We start from the raw sequence: 15,703 nt of genomic DNA, 5'->3' as shown, positions 1-15,703 counted from the left end.
AAAGAGATTTTACAAAGTTTGTTGGCTTTATAGATAGAGCTAGTACATACAATGCCTAAAGCCACTATTACGCAAAGCGTTTCGGGCAGGAAAAAACACTAATGACTAAAGCTTAAAACTAATGGGTAAAAAGAAAAAAATGCGTTGAGTACAAATAAAAATAGAGGTAAAAGAGGGGGGAACATTGTTGAAAAAGCAGCACAAATACAATTACAAATTATTACAGAAAATTACATTCAAACAGCGTTGATATGAAAAACAAAATAAACAAAAAACATACATGGGTTGACAATAGAGGGGTAAGGTAGGTTACAGGGAATTTATTAGGTATAGCTTCGTTTTTAACTTAAACTGGTTGAGAGAGGTACAGTCTTTAACATGGTTGGGAAGGTCATTCCACATTCTGGGCCCCTTGATTTGTAGAGCATTTCTGGTTTGATTAAGTCGTACTCTAGGAATATCAAAACTGTATTTATTTCTGGTGTGGTGCTCATGGGTTCTGTTACAACCTTCTATGAAGCTTTTGAGATCAGGATTGGCATTATAGTTTAGCGTTTTATATATGTATAATACACATGAGAGAATGTGCAGTGACTTAATGTCTAACATATTCAGAGATTTGAGTAGGGGTACCGAGTGATGTCTGGGGCCAGAATTGGATATTGTCCTAATAGCAGCTTTGTGTTGAGTAATTAGAGGACGTAAGTGATTTTGGGTAGTAGAGCCCCAAGCACAAATACCATAGTTGAGAGTCTCAAGAGTCTCAAGAGTCTCATAGAGTTGAGTCTCAATAACTCGAGACCACGAACAGTTAAGCGATCAGTTACACTACGTTACATGTTGTGTAACTGATCTCTTAACTGTTCACGGAGGAAAAGCAGACAACAAAACGAGAAACTATCCCGAGAGCAAAAGAAAATCGCTTAGTGGAGCTGACCACCTGTCGACACCAGAAGAATCTTCGTTTTGATAGTAGGTACAGTTTGCATGAAGGGTTTGTCCTCCCGATAACTGCACCGGTCCAGAAGAGTACCCCCGGCAGGGCACACCGGCCACCCTTCACCACACCACACACAAGGTAACAACCCCGGCAGAGTGAGAGGTAGGGGCACTCCTCGTCCAAAGGGAATACAGGAGTCTCCAGGGGCCCGCCGGACCCCCGGCACCTCTCAGTAGATATTATTAAAAAAATAAAAAAATAAAATGTTTATTTAGGTAAGGTACATACATACAATAAATTTTTACAAAGATTGGTTGACTTATAGGTAGAGCTAGTACATACAATGCTTAAAGCCACTATTACGCAAAGCGTTTCGGGCATGATAAACTCAAATGACAAGCTTAATACTAATTGAGCATAATGAGTAGAATGAAAACAAGAAATGAAAACATAGATGAAAAAGCAGCACAAATACAATTATGTCGACAAACAGCGCTCTTTAAAGAAAAACAGACATTGGTTGACAATAGATTAGATATTATTATTACTATTATTAGTATTATATCTGGCGCTGATGTGGACAAATCTTGTTGCTATAATTGAATGCACTTATATATTATATGTATATATATGTCCATGTTTTGTAGGGGACGGGCAGTCTGTGTGTATATATATATATGCATGTACTTTGCGTTTGTTTGGTCCCCCCTTCCTTCTGCCCGAAACGCTGCGCGTACTAGTGGCTTTACAAGATTGTAAATACTATGCTATGTATTCTCTCTGGTTCCTGTACCTTGTACCTTCTTGTATATAAATAAATAAGTAAATAAATAAATAAATAAATAAATAAATACAAATTGACTGAATAATTAGTTGTTATCATCTTATAGAACATCCTACTAATCTTTGTCAAATTATCAATTAGCTTTCAATCAAAGCTATCAATGTGCCTACTAATCTTTGTCAAATTTTCTTACAATGTACCTGTGAACATTTTATTAATTTTGCTTAGAAATTATCTACTTAATATTATCTGTTAGATTAAGGACCGGCCCGAAACACTTTGAGTACTAGTGGCTTTACAAAAATGTGAACGCACCATGCTATGTATTCTCATAAATCCAATGTACCTTTTTGTATATATATTAAATGAATAAATAAATAAATAAAGCCTGTAAATAAATCCTTCAGTCACCCCATTCACACCAGCCACTGAACTAACACAGAAAACGCACAAGTAAATTGCAAATTTAACCCCAAACTAATGCAATCTCATGCGTAGTCGTCCTAATTCTAGCCAACACTAGCTCTCCCTTGCTAACCAAAATATGCCACTACAAACTGCACTTGAAAACCCAAGTACTAACACACCAAAGCCAACAACACAACAAACACAATCAATGGCCCCAAAGGAATCCAAGACTAATTTGATATAGATACATCTTCATACACCGTCTTCAACTCAACCATATGGTTTTGTTAAAGATGGAACCACCATGGAACAGCCTACCCACCGAAGCCGCAAATGTCAAAACACTGCTGCAATTCAAGATCAAGCTCGATAAAATCATCAGGGCAAATGGAGGGACCTTTGACAAGCCGCTGTTTTCCGCGCAAACCTGTGAAAATATTTAATGACCTTCCTCATGCCTCTCAACATCTCAAACCCATTCTATTTGCTGATGACACAACCTTCATTTTCTCCATTCCTGACCCTCTTGCTCTAAATGTCACAGTGAATACTGAACTAAATAAAGTCCATTTTAAATTTTAAGTTGTTGTTGTTGTTATAGATTCAGCTACTCGGAACACGTTCCAAGTAGCACGGGCTATGGTGAGCCCGTAACTTACCTGGCACAGGAGCGGGGCAAGAAGCACGGGCTATGGTTATCCTGTGGTAAATTATAAATTTTGCCCCTAGAGGCGAGTTTATTGGGCAGCGCCACTCATCTTGTGAGTGGACATACCGCCATAGCAGCATGTACAACACTCCCCAATAGGAAGAATACCCGCTGGGTTGTAACAGAACTCATGGGCATCACATTAGACACAAATACCTATTTGATATTCCAAGAGTGCGACTTAACTAAACTAGAAATGCTCTGCAATTCAAGGGACGCAGAATGTGGAATGACCTCCCCAATCATGTGAAAGGCTGTGCCTCTCTCAACCAGTTTATGAGTAGAACTAAGTACTAATTAATTAACTCCATGTAACCTAACTTACCCCAATAAATGTCAACCCATGTCTTACTTCTAAACAATGCTGTTTGTTGACCAACTTGTACAATTGCTGATTTCTGCCATGTTCCTCCCCCCTTTTTTTTCTTTTTTTGAACACAATTTATACTTTACTCCCAATTACTGTTATGTTTTAGTCTAAGTGTTTTTGTCCTCCACACCTTGCCCGAAATGCTATTCGTATTAGTGGCTTTAGGTATTGTATGTACTAGCTTTATCTATTAATCCACCATTATATTTGTAACTTCGCATCTATATATGTACTTTTCCTGAATAAAATATTATTATTATTATTATTATTATTATTATTATTATTATTATTATTACTATTATTATTATTATTATTATTATTATTATTATTATTATTATTATTACCATTATTATTATTATTATTAATATTTTGGTACCCTTGATGTCCAGGATCACCCGTAACGTATACAGTACAGTGACCACTGCACCATTGATCATCTTATATTTTTAAGATGATATAATAACACAATATAATAAGACATATTTTATATTTTAATTTATATGAGACGATCAATGGTGTGGTGGTCACGGTACTGTGTACGTTTGGGGGGTGATCCTGAACGTCAAGGGTTCGAATCTTGGTCGGGTCATTTAGAGTTCCTAGTGATCTATTGCTTTCGTGTTCCTGCCAACCTTAAAAGTTCCTGCTTTAATTATTATTATGACACTGCTTTACTTTTTAAAGTACATGCCCCGTTTTAATTATTGGGAATACAGGTATAATTAATTTTGTAAATCTTTCAGTAATAGAATAAATATCGTCATTCTTCTCCACTGTGAAATAAACTCTGCAGCGGGATATAACAAAAAAAAAATCCCCCAGAAAAGACGTCTCCTACGCGTCCCGTCACCGCCAAGTACACGCAACTTGGGATGAATTAAGCCAAACTTCTGCATAAAAAATCATAATACATGATTTCCATTTCAATGAAAACTCGATTAAATTAATTCCACAACTCATAAAGAAAACCCTTTCATCCTTTGGAAATCCTTCCGGGGCGTTTTCTTCAGCGCATAAAATTTCCTTATCTGGAACGACATGACGCATTCCAATACTTCGCCTGAGTGACTTCTTCACCAGCGGATATATAACTAATACCTTCATTTCATTCTCCTTAGTGTAAGGTGTGAACTTTCTCTCCTTCTGTTTGCTGGTCTTCCTCTGTCTTGCTCTGCTTATTTCTCTCTACTCTCTTTTTCAGATTTACCTGTCAATCACATCTACAAAAACATGAGGATTTGATAATGGTGCAGGACAGACCGAAACGTCGTCGTCTCCTCATCTTCTAGTGTGTGGTTTGGTCAACATATATCACTCAATGAGGTCAAGAAATACACGACGACAGTGACATTAAATATTTATCTGTCTTCAATAACTGGCATCTTGATATAAATTTCATTCCATTGAGGTGATAATCATGTTGACATATATAATATTCTGGCGCTGTTAAAATAATTTATACAAGTGATAACTGAACGAAAATATATTCAGAAAGCGTTGTAATCTCTATCCGGAAGTGCCTGCTCAGCTGGCTAAATGTCTACTCAGCTGGCTAAGTGCCTGCTCAGCTGGCTAAATGTCTACTCAGCTGGCTAAGTGCCTGCTCAGCTGGCTAAGTGCCTGCTCAGCTGGCTAAATGTCTACTCAGCTGGCTAAGTGCCTGCTCAGCTGGCTAAGTGCCTGCTCAGCTGGCTAAGCGCCTACTCAGCTGGCTAAGTGCCTGCTCAGCTGGCTAAGTGCCTGCTCAGCTGGCTAAGTGCCTGCTCAGCTGGCTAAGTGCCTGCTCAGTTGGCTAAATGTCTTCTCAGCTGGCTAAGTGCCAACTAAGCTGGAACTGATTAAACATTTACAAAACTGTTCGTTTTTAACTAGTTTTATTCAATATCACTAATAGGCTTTGAGCTCTAGTTGGATTTTCGTTATTTATTTTTGTAATAAATTATTTTACAAGGAGCAATAGGACAAGAATACGATATGCTTACATTTTAAGACATAAGACGTTGACTTTTAGGCTATGTGTGCAGACAAGATCTTTCTCCGTCGTTGGCTATGGAGATGACTTGCTGCAGACATCAAAGGCTACGTTCACACGAGACGTTCAAGAAAGAAATTACTTTTGAATATGCAACATCCTGCTGGTGAGAGTTTTTTCGACAGGGGTCATATTTTATATATATATATATATATATATATATATATATATATATATATATATATATATATATATATATATATATATATATATATATATATATATATATATATATATATATATACATATATATATTACCTCCCATGTCTCGGCTTTCAATTTTAGTTGTGGGACATGTCAGTCATCTTGGCCCAACAGCTTATGTTGGGAGTCGTTCACTTGCGTTATTTATGGCTGATGGTGGAAGTAGGATGGTCAGTGCGTGCTCTCGTCTTGACACAGCCGAGGTATATATATGTAAACGCTCATTAAATATAGAAGTGGAGGACTTAAATATGTTCTCAACTTTGACTAACTTTACTAATGGATAAAAATATGCACATACTTGATGCTACAGAGATATATTTTTGTTGTACAGTGAAGCGAACTCAACAATAAATAGATATATATGAGGCATGTTCCAAAATGATTTTTTTGCCCCAGAAGTAAGTGTGTATGTGTGTGTGTGTTTGAATTTGAGTTTGTTGGTGTTTATGGAAACATCAACTGTAAACCCCAAATTTTGTTCACTTTTCACGAATCTCAGGAGAAAATAAATAAAATAATAAACAGCGTATATATACAGACCGGGGTGAAGAAAGCGAGTGTGTGTGTGCGTGTTGGAGTGCAAGGATGACCCTGGTTGCTGGCAGGAACTGGAGCATAGGCGCGTGCTGTAGTGATGCTCGTTCCACGGACCACCTCCCCTCCTCATGCTCACCTAATGATCCCACTCAGCGTCTCATCATTATCTCCTCCCTCAACACCAAAAGTTGAAGAGAAGATGAGACATTATTTAAAGTTCTACTCAAGTTTGCAGACGATGTGTCATAATAACGTGGCTGAAGATATGATGACAAAACCACACACCAGAAGACGAGGAGACGACGACGTGTCGGTCGGTCCTGGACCTTTATCAAGTCGATTGTGATAGGCTAGCGTATATCAATAGCCCTGCTTGTTAGTGGTATTCAGTAGATGAACTCACTGATAATTTGTTATTTGCATGAGTCCTAATGCTCGTCATTAGGATTCAACATTCCCCGAACATGTGTTGCTCACTGGGAGAGAAAGCACGGTAGTGAGAATGGGAGGGGGAAAGAGGAAAGGAGAAAGAGAGGGAAAAGGAACAGAGACCCAGGCACCACCGGATATCTCCACTACTTTACTATATATAAGAAATCAAAGGTAATGTGAGATTATAATACGATTATATTACACAACTAATGACAACCCGCAAATATTGCCTTGCTTCCAGGTGTCTCTTCGCTACCAGACCAAAAGAATCAGGTAGAAGGAAACGTGGCCCAACCGTCTCTATAACAACCGTAGAAATCGAACCACGGACCCTGGGTTGTCAGCCGACGACGTCGACCATAACAGCAACCAAGACTTTTACACGAAACAAAACCGTGCGACATTTACCATGACTTACACCAAACGTAAACATTCACTTCACTTGGGGAGACATTCTCCCCCTTTCTCCATGCCGGACTTTCTCCCCCTTTCCCAGGGCCGGAGAGGATAATGGACATAAAAGTCACTCGCCGGACAGTGCTTCAGGTTTATGAAGGCATAACAGCTACATTTTTAAGAAAGTTGAGAGTTAGACAATAACTGTATTGTAGCCCGGCAAACACATATAACCTAACTACAGGGTTGTAACGACGGTAAAAGTAACTTTGTAATTTCGTTGTGTGGGCTTGTTGTGAAATTACGTAGTACCTGGAAGGGGAACGGTGCCCATACCATTTGGACTATTGGGGGATCGAACTTCGATCGTCCAAGGTCATGTATACCGATTAGTCCTATGTATATCGATTAGTCCAAGTGATTAGGCTCAATCATAGTGGAGAATTTAGTAAACAAATATTATGATCAAACTCGTATGTGAAGTTTGTCAAACGAAAAACTCAAAATAATGAAGCCTTGTTTAATATGATTCAGATTAAACTTGTGTATATATATAATACCGTATAAATATATTATGTATACCATTTCAGTATTTTGATACGAATCTAATGTGTGAGTTCATGTCACGTTTAGATATAATCTGACAATAAATTATTATTTTTAAATTGCCTTTGAAATCACTTTGATTGCTTAAACAAAATGTTCTCTCAGAAGTAGATTCGTGAACATTTTTAGTAATGATCGTTCAAACAGAGACACAGCTCATTATCTGGAAATGTTCATATTGTTCCCATTTACAGGTCAATAAAACAAACCATGACATTGACATTCTTCAGTTACTTTTATCTTTGTTTTCATTGATGCAATGTGTAACTAAACGAATTCCAGTGCTTCTCATTCGTCATAGGAAAAGTCATAATATTTGGTTCGTGATTATTATCTTGAAAAGTAGTCTCCGTTATTTTTTAATAGTATTTTTGCCTGGATTCTTGTAATTTTTTGAATAATATTTTAAACAAACTGTTTATCATATATATATATATATATATATATATATATATATATATATATATATATATATATATATATATTTTATTAAATATGACCGAAAAAGTAAGATTAATAATTCTAACACGAATTTTCTCAATCTTTCGTACATTATGCTTCACTGTTGGAGGTAAATCAAAAATCACTTCTCCAAAATTCATTTTTATTTCTAGTCTGACGCGACACGGGCGCGTTTCGTAAAACTTATTACATTTTCAAAGACTTCACAAATACACAACTGATTAGAACTTGCGTTTCCCTGATTTTATATCTACATTTGAGTGAGGTGGGAAGGGTGATGTGGCATTACATTTGAGTAAGGTGGGAAGGATGATGTGGCAATCAGAGGATACAACTGACGATTTACTATAAAACCAGAAAAACGGCCAGCCTACTCATGAGAAACTCTCCAGACACGAAACAGAACGCTTTAAAAGAGACTAACGTCGTCTATGCCTTCAAATGCCCACTTGGGGACTGTAAGCTCCAAAAAACCCAGTATATAGGCAAGACAACAACATCTCTTTCTAGGCGTTTAACGATGCATAAACAACAGGGCTCCATTAAGGAACATATAATCTCTTCCCATAACCAAACCATCGCCAGAGAAATCCTAGTAAACAACACAGAAATCATCGATAGATACAGCGATAGCAGGCGGCTCGACGTTTGCGAGGCACTACACATCAAGAAGTCAACACCAGCAATCAACAGCCAATTATTGCACAACTATATTCTACCCACCTCAAGACTCCGCTCCAATATAGAAGCATCAAGAAATATGGACCAATAGGCTTTCTACAAACACTTCTATTCAATATCCATTGTTTCGTGTTCTGTCTTGTGTTGATACTTTTAATACCCTATTAATATCCTCTAATGCCACATCATCCTTCCCACCTTACTCAAATGTAATGCCACATCACCCTTCCCACCTCACTCAAATGTAGATATAAAATCAGGGAAACGCAAGTTCTAATCAGTTGTGTATTTGTGAAGTCTTTGAAAATGTAATAAGTTTTACGAAACGCGCCCGTGTCGCGTCAGACTAGAAATAAAAATGAATTTTGGAGAAGTGATTTTTGATTTACCTCCAACAGTGAAGCATAATGTACGAAAGATTGAGAAAATTCGTGTTAGAATTATTAATCTTACTTTTTCGGTCATATTTAATAAAATATGTCTACAGGAAAGACTGCTACCAAAATATACTAATATATATATATATATATATATATATGTGTGTGTGTGTGTGTGTGTGTGTGTGTGTGTGTGTGTGTGTGTGTGTGTGTGTGTGTGTGTGTGTGTGTGTGTGTGTGTTATATATATATATATATATATATATATATATATATATATATATATATATATGTGTGTGTGTGTGTGTGTGTGTGTGTGTGTGTGTGTGTGTGTGTGTGTGTGTGTGTGTGTGTGTGTGTGTATGTGTGTGTGTGTGTGTGTGTGTGTGTGTGTGTGTGTGTATGTGTGTGTGTGTGTACTCACCTATATGTACTCACCTATATGTGCTTGCAGGATCGAGCATTGACTCTTGGATCCCGCCTTTCTAGCTATCGGTTGTTTACAGCAATGACTCGTGTCCCATTTCCCTATCATACCTAGTTTTAAAAGTATGAATAGTATTTGCTTCCACAACCTGTTCCTCAAGTGCATTCCATTTTTCTACTACTCTCACGCTAAAAGAAAACTTCCTAACATTTTTGTGACTCATCTGAGTTTCCAGTTTCCACCCATGTCCCCTCGTTCTGTTATTATTACGTGTGAACATTTGATCTATTTCCACTTTGTCAATTCCCCTGAGTATTTTATATGTCCCTATCATATCTCCTCTCTCCCTTCTTTTCTCTAGTGTCGTAAGGTTCAGTTCCTTCAGCCGCTCTTCATATCCCATCCCTCGTAGCTCTGGGACAAGCCTCGTCGCAAACCTCTGAACCTTCTCCAGTTTCTTTATGTGTTTCTTCTGGTGGGGGCTCCATGATGGCGCGGCATACTCTAAGACGGGTCTCACGTAGGCAGTGTAAAGCGCCCTAAAAGCTTCCTCATTTAGGTTTCTGAATGAAGTTCTAATTTTCGCCAGTGTAGAGTACGCTGCTGTCGTTATCCTATTTATATGTGCCTCAGGAGTTAGATTAGGTGTCACATCCACTCCCAGGTCTCTTTCTCGAATCGTTACAGGTAGGCTGTTCCCCTTCATTGTGTACTGTCCCTTTGGTCTCCTGTCACCTGATCCCATTTCCATAACTTTACATTTACTGGTGTTAAACTCCAGTGTGTGTGTGTGTGTGTGTGTGTGTGTGTGTGTGTGTGTGTGTGTGTGTGTGTGAAAACAGAGAACGTCTGTTTGTCCAAGGCATGAGGTCAAACGCTTGGGTTTAGCCTGACACAACTTCACACCGTCATTGTACGTGGCCAACATGGCCGGGATGGAGTCAATACAACTCAAGAGAGAACACCATGCCACAAATAATAAACCCATTGCCCAATAATAATCCCTCTTCTTACAGTATAGTCAAACATTTTACACTGATGTAGAGAAAATTAATAGACTTTTTTACTCGCCATACTTTGCTCATAGTAGTGAAAATCCGTAATTTTTGAAGATGTCAACAACGCCATCCACCATGGGTCCTGTCTAGTTCCCTCTTCTTCCCCGGCTCATCCACCAGAACAAGTTCCCATCACCCACCACCCTCCCACTGACTCCTAAGTCTTGCACATGCCAATTGCATATCTGAAAGAGCAGTTTTTCTTTTCCTGATAGTTTTTGAGCAGTTTTTTTTAAGCTCTGTTTAATATTACGTGTTCTGAGAGAGAGAGAGAGAGAGAGAGAGAGAGAGAGAGAGAGAGAGAGAGAGAGAGAGAGAGAGAGAGAGAGAGAGAGAGAGAGAGAGAGAGGGGGGGGGAGGGGGGAAGCAAGACTCAACACCCTATCTGACCCGTGACCATGTTGGCAGGCTCGTCTAAGTTATGTCCTTCACCAGTATTTTTACAGTCTTGGAGCGTCCAGTCTTTCAACATAGGCATGATATACTCTCACTCGTCTGCTTATCTTCCTTTTCTGAAGCTCACAAACATATTCATAAATTTTTTTACTTCACATAAACAAACTCCCATATGCGCTTGCCATGTCGGGTGCGCCTGCGCTCGCGTGTGTGTGTGTTCCCTTTTTTTTTGTCTTTTCGTGATAAAAGGAATTTCCGAAAGTTACTTTTATGAGCCCTTTAAAGCTGAAAGAAAAATGTCAATCAATCAGTGAACACAAATGTTTACCAAATAATAATTTCCATAGGATAAAAACCCACACTTTTATGTTTGTGAAATTTATGTAAAGAAAATACACCATGTCTTCGCACTCTCCTGAGTGATTTGTCAAGGTCTGAGTGTGTGATTAGGTCGAGACATACATCTCAGCGTCCAATGAGGCTGCTTGTTATTTTTTAGATTCATCTACTCTGAACAAAAAGTTCCAAGTAGCACGGGCTATGGGTTAGCCCGTAGTAGACTTACCTGTCACAGGCGCGGGTCTGTATGTGCCGCCTGCTACCCTGGGTCGAATCCTCTTATCCATCTTGACCTTCTGCTTATGTCACCTCTATTCCCGAATAGAGGTGTGCCACTGAGACACACGCCTGCTCTCACACTGAGACACACGCCTGCTGTCACACTGAGACACACACCTGCTCTCACACTGAGACACACGCTTGCTGACACATTCAGATACCTGCCTGGAATGATCAAATTTAGCTTCGGAATATTCCCACCTGTGAAATGAATGAGTAATTATCTCCAACTTTACTTCCACACCAAACTACTTTCACCGAATACATTTAAAAATTACCCAACAAAAACATATCTTTTTTTTCCCAAGTCTATATTTTTAAATGCTTGTGGCAATGATTATGATATTATTTTTATTATATAATAAAGGCTATGTATGACAAAAAAAGACGAAATAAGAGTGAGTTAAAAATATATATATATAATTGACCTCCCTATCGAAAAAGAGTTAGTTTCCTAGGGCGGCTTATCACGTAGCGTTACGTGAGCGTGTAAAGCAACTCTTCCATCCCAGACAAATATCACATTGTTTAACAATTAAATTACGAAGCCTCAAAAAGTTTAATACGCCATAAAATCCTACGAGTAAAATGTATTTCTACATCGAGAGTGAGAGTTACGTAGCTGTTAACAGACTGCAATTATTTAAGGGACACATTATTATTTTTAACGAGCGTTATTTGGTGGGGTACTTTTGTGGAGCTATGAAAGTGATTTAAAACACACTAGATGTTTTGTTTGGTCTGAGCACATCAGGTGTTTTGTATGGTCTGTAGCACATCAGGTGTTCTGTATGGTCTGGGGCACATCAGGTGTTCTGTATGGTCTGGGGCACATCAGGTGTTCTGTGTGGTCTGTGGCACACTAGGTGCTTGGTAGACAGTGGGAGAGACAGGGCGTGGACAGGTGTGAGAGACGGGTGGTGGCAGGCTCCAGAGGCAGTGCTTTGCAAGGGCTAAGCTTCAGCTCCTTGGTCCCGCCTCTGAACCTTGACAAGGTGGTCAACAGATTATCTCAACCTTCAAACACCTGTTTTTTTCGCATTCCTTTACCATTCTAGCATTGAACAATAAAGTATTTATAATATCTCTCTCTCTCTCTCTTGCTTATTTGGGAATTTATATAGGCAGTGATTTTGTGCCCCGAGTCCCCGTGTTAATTTTTCACTTATTCCAAATAATTTGTCGCTATCAACCCTCTCAATTCCATTAGAAATTTTGTAGGCAGTCTATTTCCTTATAGACTAGGAAGTCTCTGTCATTATTATTTGATTTAAGTAATACATTTGTCAATTAACAGGACTTGTTAGTAAGTTAGTCATTATGTTTACTGTTTGTTATATATATATATATATATATATATATATATATATATATATATATATATACACATACATAAGGATACCGCATCTTTTGGTACGCTTTTTAGTGATAAACTGGCACTCAGTTTTTTTTATTATGACTAATATATAATTTTTCAACGTATATTAAGATTAATATATTATTTATGATATATTATGACTAATATAAATAATTTATGATATATTAAATCCTAAAAATATTATTTATCAATGAATGTTTAACTCTGAAATGTGTAGATAATTATTTTTTCATAAGTTCCAATCTATAAGATGAACTACATTTTTCTTTTCATTACTTTCAGGATTAAATAAATTTACACACGAAACATAGATTTAATGCTAAGCTTGACGATCTCTTTTTCCTGTTATTGACAGGATGGAAGGGAAGATAACAACACAAAAGACGCAAAAAAAAGACCTTCATATTAAAACTTTTTTCCGAACATTCGGCACAAAAGTTTGTCCCTAACACACATATTGAGGACGGAGTAAAGAGGCTTGGTCAAGGTCCATCTTTTTGCAGAGGAGGATTTTCTTCAGTTGTGTTTTAACTCGAGAAATATATACTTACATGCACGCTGAAAAATAATGTTTTGCGTAAATAAATCTTATTGCAAAGTATCAGTACTTCTAAAACACTTAGATTCTGATTGAAGGATCTTTATTTTCCCCCAAAAATTTGTAAATGAATAGTCAATTATAAGAGCTAAGAAACAACGCAAAATATTGTCTTTTCTTAACAATTGATCATTAATCAACCCTGAGAAACCACTCAGATATTAACTTTATTCCAAGACTCAGGTAATGTCTTGCAAGACGAAGCCCTTGGCTGTCGTCGGTGGCCACAGATAAAACGACTGATATCGGGGAAAGTAGGGGCTTTATCGTTTTCTGAATTGTTATCGGTAAAATGGATCATCTTAGCCAATGTGGAATGGTTTTGCGAGGCGATTTGCTATTCACTCTCGCTTCGATCCACTCTCTTGTTATCTTTGCTACATTGCTTCTTATTTTGTACTTGGATATTAGTTGTAATGGAGGACCAACGTTAGTTGAAATGTAATGGATTAGTTGTAATAAATGGGCATACGATGCACCGGCCAGATACGTAAAGATGCTCATATTTATTTATATCCAGAAAATTGAATGAAAAAGTCTTTAGCTTTTCATAATATTGACCTACATAAAGCACGTTCTGATTGCAGTTTTGTATCATGGAGACACCCAAGACTTTAAAGGTATATGGTGGCGACGCAGACACTGTCAGGAACACGTCTAGTATTTATATAACAAGACAATTAGTGGTGATGTTAATATGATACAATGTGATAGTAACAAATCCTTATCTAGAACAGCTTAATATTAATTATTCAGTGTTTAAAGAGAGTCCAGAGACGAGTGTTCCATTCCATTACATGGCTCTAGCATTTACTCCTAGATAAATTCAGTTACTGTGATTACATTGTATGTTGTGTATTATTCACTGGTTATTTACCGTCTATATACATAATTAATCACTCACTATCTCTTTCTCTGATCATTTTGTATATTACAAAATTAAAAAAATATAATATGCTGAATTAACTTGAGTCTAGACTACATGTCAAAGAGGAAGCATACACGCATACAATTATATATATGCATGCACATACACATACATACACTCATATATTCACAAAGAGAGAGCAAAAATCACCTTTGCAGAGTTGAAAATAATTAAATGATGTATATATATTTCTGTTCCGTAATATCCTCGCTCATTAGTCTAGCTGCGAGGCATGAAAATCCGACCATTTTTGAAAAAAATTAATAAATGTGTTGACTTCTTGCGGGTTTTCAGCGTCTCAGAGATTCTTTAATATTAAACTTCCATGAAACAGGAAGAAGTGCGTGAATAAGATGACGGCTTTTAGTACCTCGAATTTAATCTGAATGGTTCAGCAGTTATACATGCGTTCTAAGTCAGTTTATTAAGGGATATTGTTAACGAACTGAACATGAAACATAATTTCCTGGAGAAATGAATGTACGTCAAGTCGTGATTTCATTGGTCTATTTTGTTGTATGACAGGAAGTGTTTATTATGGTGTGAGTGTATGTATGGTGAGGTGTATGTGTGTATATATGTTGAGGTGTATGTGTATATATGGTGAGATGTATATGTTTAGGTGGGAATATATTTAATGTTCTCTTGTGAGGTACGATGTAGGGACTGGAGGAGTATGGGTGGATCGGGTATAGAAGTCGAAATTTCTAAAAATGTGGCACTAGAGCCGACCCGGACTGACCTATAACACCCCCTTATTCCACAATCTTCATCTCTGAAAGTTGGGTGAAGTGAGGTATAAGTGTCTGGCCTCCTACCTTGGACAGACAGGCAAGCAAGCAAGCAGACATTCACTCTTACTGATATAATAAGTAAACAACTGTAGTCAGCAGAGTATGAAACTGTTGTATTGTGCAGAATATCGAACAGGAACAGTCATCAGAGTATCGAGGTGCTGTAATCTTCAAAGCATCAAACTTCTGCAGTCATCAGAGGATGGAACTCATCACTGAGAGAACACCAATATCAGAGCACGTCAGGGATGAAAGTAATTACTAGAACCTCTCTTTCCCCCTCTCTCACCACTCCCCCTCTCTCACCTCTCCCCCTCTCTCACCTCTCCTCCCTCTCTCACCTCTTCCCATTATCTTTTCCTTATCTTTCCCTCTCATCTGCACGTCCCTCTATCATCTTCATTTCCATTTTTCTTTCTTCCCCTTTTTCTCTTCTCCCCCTTCTCTATCTTTGTCTCCTCTTCTTACCTCTCCCCATGTACCTCCAACCCTCTCTGTCTGTCTGTCTGTCTGTCTGTCTGTCTGTCTGTCTGTCTCTCTCTCTCTCTCTCTCTCTCTCTCTCTC

Source organism: Procambarus clarkii, chromosome 15, assembly GCF_040958095.1.
Source record: "Procambarus clarkii isolate CNS0578487 chromosome 15, FALCON_Pclarkii_2.0, whole genome shotgun sequence".
NCBI classification, from domain to species: Eukaryota; Metazoa; Arthropoda; class Malacostraca; order Decapoda; family Cambaridae; genus Procambarus; species Procambarus clarkii.
Note: the sequence above shows the minus strand (reverse complement) of the source record.